The 3,809-nt window shown below is 49.5% G+C and overlaps 1 long non-coding RNA gene across 1 annotated transcript in view; it reads right to left on the reverse strand.

Annotated features, from left to right (window-relative positions):
- Positions 1 to 76: 76 nt before the first annotated feature.
- Positions 77 to 3,809, reverse strand: part of LOC113457511 — a 4,499-nt gene continuing 766 nt past the window's right edge. The window contains exons 2-3 of the long non-coding RNA XR_003378075.1: positions 3,287 to 3,453; positions 77 to 330 (exon numbers count right to left, since the gene is read on the reverse strand). This is a non-coding gene — a long non-coding RNA (uncharacterized LOC113457511). The remainder of the gene's footprint in view (positions 331 to 3,286; positions 3,454 to 3,809) is intronic.

Below are 3,809 nucleotides of genomic sequence, written 5' to 3' on the forward strand. Positions count from 1 at the left end.
CGCCCGGGCGCGCTCCCGCACGGGGCCTCCTGGGGCGGAGCCAGGGGCGCGCTGCGCGTGCGTGCCTGCCTGAGAAAGAAGACTACAAGGTTCTGCGCCGGCGCCACGGGTACAGCCGAGCCACGCGCTTCCGCCCCGCCGAGTCTAAGACTTCTGGGAAATGTAGTCCTCTGCGGTCTCTCGCTTTCAGAAGGCGCGCGGAGGGAGCCAGCCACGTGCGTGCGTGCGGATGCACGTGGCGCCGGGCGCGCCGGAGCGTGCATGGCGCGCGCAGGCGCAATTGCAGATTCCCCTTTCTCCACTCGCGAAACTCGAGTCTTGCGTGGGAGCCTGCGAGAAATAAAGTCCGTGTCTGCCCCTCAGGGCTCGATGTAGAACACAGGCTGCACGTTCACGTTAAGAAATGTGTCACTTCCCGGTGTTCCCTTTTCCCAGAAGATGATACAGAGGGTGACGGGTGACAGAGGCTGACTCACCTGTCCAAGGTCATTCAGTTAAGGCCCGAGTGGGTCAAAGTAAAAGTTAATTAAGTTCACTGGCTATGAAAAAAAATCAGTGTCCCCCACTACCACTAACATGGGCAGACAAACTCACTATTGTCGGTTGGTTATCTTCTCATTAGGATAGTCTATCTCTCCTCAAAGCGAGTTCCAGTCTAGCTAGAGCTACAAAGTGAGACGCTATGTCTAAAAGGTAAATAATAATACTAGTAATAATAATACCCACCTCAAAAAGACTATAAAGAGAAGAAAAAGCAGCCAGCCTAACAAAGTGAGACCCTGTATCAAAAAGGTATATAATAATAATAATAACAACAACAATACAATAAATAAGCAAACAGGCCGGGCCGTGGTGGCACACGCCTTTAATCCCAGCACTCGGGAGGCAGAGGCAGGCGGATCTCTGTGAGTTGGAGACCAGCCTGGTCTACAAGAGCTAGTTCCAGGACAGGCTTCAAAGCCACAGAGAAACCCTATCTCAAAAAAACAAAATAAATAAATAAATTAAATAAATAAATAAATAAATAAATAAGCAAACAAATAAAAGGAGGTGATGGCTCAGTTTGTAGAGCACCTGTCCAGAATGACCAAGGCCTTGGTTCTATCCCCAGCACTATATAAACCAGGCATGACAATGCAAGCCTGCAAGATGGAATTCAAGGTCATCCTCAGCTACATGAGACATTCTCAAACAACAACAAAATCAAACAATAAATGCCTCACATGGCCCAAAGTGCTGTTTGTGGCGCCAGATGATGGTAATTCGTAAGTACCCAGATGGAAAATACACCAGGCACGAGAGAAGAGTGGCCCCAGGTGGCAGTGTGAAGCTTCTCTTGGATTACAAAACAGAATAATAACAATTTTGAGGAGGGCCTGACTCTGTGTGGGGGATGCAAAATGCAGGGGAAGCAGGACCCTAATACAAGGAAGGTGGGATTGGGGCTCTGAGTCTTTGTTCTTACAATCCATAGATTGCTGCCCCCACCCCCGGCAAGACAGGTTTCTCTGTGTAACAGCTCTGGCTGTCCAGGAACTTGATCTGTAGACCAACTTAGCCTGAACTCAGAGATCTGCCTGTCTCTATCACCCTAGTGCTGGGATTAAATGCATGTGCCAATACACCTGGCTTTTTTTTTTTTTAAAGACCAAGGTTTAACTAAGTAGGTCTGGCTAGTGTGGAGCTCACAAAGATCTGCCTGCCCCTGCCTCTGAGTGCTGAGACTAAAGACATGTTACCATGGCTGCCCCACCTATATATTCTTACAGACTCTTCACAGTTCCACATGGACAGATTGTCTTTTTACTCTGCCCCCATGCTAGCTATCCCTGTGCACAAAAGGGCCCCCAAATGCTCACAGGCCGACATTAAAACATTTGAAGATAGCACAGTGTGGTGATTACACCTTTAATAATCTCAGCACTTGGGAGATAGAGGCAGGAAGATCTCTGAGTTCTAGGATGGCCAGGGATACACAGAGAAATCATGTCTTGAAACAAACAAATAGAATTGTATCTGGGTGTCGGGTCACCCCAACACTCAGGAGGCCAAGGCAAGATCAGCAGCTCCAGGGCAGCCAGAGCTGCAAACTGCGACCCAATCTCAAAAACCAAAACAAAACAAAAACAAAAAACCAAAAAACCATGACTTTTCAAAGCATGCCATGACCCTACATGTAGAGATGAAACTCAGGTTGTGAGGCCTAAGGGCAAGCACCTTCATAAAGAGAGTATTGTCACCCTGTGAGGATTGGATGAGTGAATAGCACTGAAGACTGGGGGACACAAGGCACAGGATATGGTCAGAAGGACCAGGTGTGAACCCTTTAAACTAATATATTGTTTAGAGACTAGATACTGGGGCTGGGGCTCAGCAGAAAGAGTGTGCTTCTGGTAGTCACAAAGCCCTGGGCTCCATCCCCAGAATCACGGGTCTTCCCAGCACTTGAGCTAGGAAGGTAGGCGGATCTCTGTGAGTTAGAGGCCAGCCTGATCTGAGGTTAATCTGGTCTGCATTGTGAGATCTGTATCAATAACCAAACCAAACCAAACAAACAATTCATTTCCAGAGCTTGGTTCAGCAGCTCACCCCATAAACGAACTGAAGCGAAAGCTGGAGCTCCCCGGCCAGCCTCAAACTCACAAAGACCCACCTGCCTCTGTCTCCCACCATTAAAGGCGCTCCAGGCCAAAGTTTTTGTTTGGAGACAGAAACTCCCCACGTAGCTCTGGTGAGTCCGGAGTGCTGGCATTGCAAAGCTTCCCATTTCATGTTTTAATGAGGCCACATGAGGTCAGCAGAAGGACCACTCTGAGTAGTGGAGTGTAGAAGCCAGTGTGGGGCTGGAGTGCAGTGGGGAGAGCACAAAGCCCAGACCGGACATGGCAGGACACACTGGTGATCCTGGCTCTGGGGAGGTAGGACAGCCTTGGCCATGCTTGGCTGTGTGGGAGCTCAAGGCTCTCCGGAGCCACAGGAGAACTGGCTGCTCTTCCAGAGGGCAGGGTTTGATTCCAAGCATCCATTTGGGGCCTTACAACTGCCAGTAACTGAGCTCCAGGGGATGTGATGCCCTCTTCAGGCCTACCTGGGCATGGCACACAGAGGAGGCACAGAAGAGAAACAGACCCCACACCTATATACTGCACAGCGGTGGCATACAGACACAACACAAGCACACATAAAAAAATAAAAAAATAAAAACAAACCCCCCCAAAACCCCCAAACAAAATAGAAGCCAGATCATCAGGACTTCTTTTTTTTTTGAGACTGTCAGGGTTCTAACCTGGAGCCCTGATCTTCACTCAGCAGCTCTCCCCGTCTGTACAATGAGGGCATCAGCAGACACCACGGCAGTTCATTCTGAGAGCTAATAGTTTTACTATTCCAGACATTCTTCCAGCGTTGCTCAGGAAAGCCATCAGGCAGCTACGCCCCACCAGACCAAGCGTTCTAGGGGTAAAATGAAGCCGGTCAGGAGCAAATGCAGATTAGAGGGGCGGTGAGAGGGCTTATTGGACCACACCAGGCCAGTGCATGTCTAGACCAGCCGTGATGGCCCACACCTTTAATCCCAGCACTTCAGAGATAGAGTCAGGCAGAACTCTGTGAGTTCGAGGCCAGCCTGGTCTACATAGTAAGCTCCTGGCCAGCCGGGGCTATATCGTGAGCTCCTATCTCTAAATAAACAAATAAATACAAATAAAAAATAAACTTGGACGGGCGATGGTGGCGCACGCCTTTAATCCCAGCACTCGGGAGGCAGAGGCAGGTGGATCTCTGTGAGTTCGAGACCAGCCTGGTCTACA

The sequence above is a fragment of the Microtus ochrogaster genome, linkage group LG1, assembly GCF_000317375.1.
Source record: "Microtus ochrogaster isolate Prairie Vole_2 linkage group LG1, MicOch1.0, whole genome shotgun sequence".
Classification (NCBI taxonomy): Eukaryota; Metazoa; Chordata; class Mammalia; order Rodentia; family Cricetidae; genus Microtus; species Microtus ochrogaster.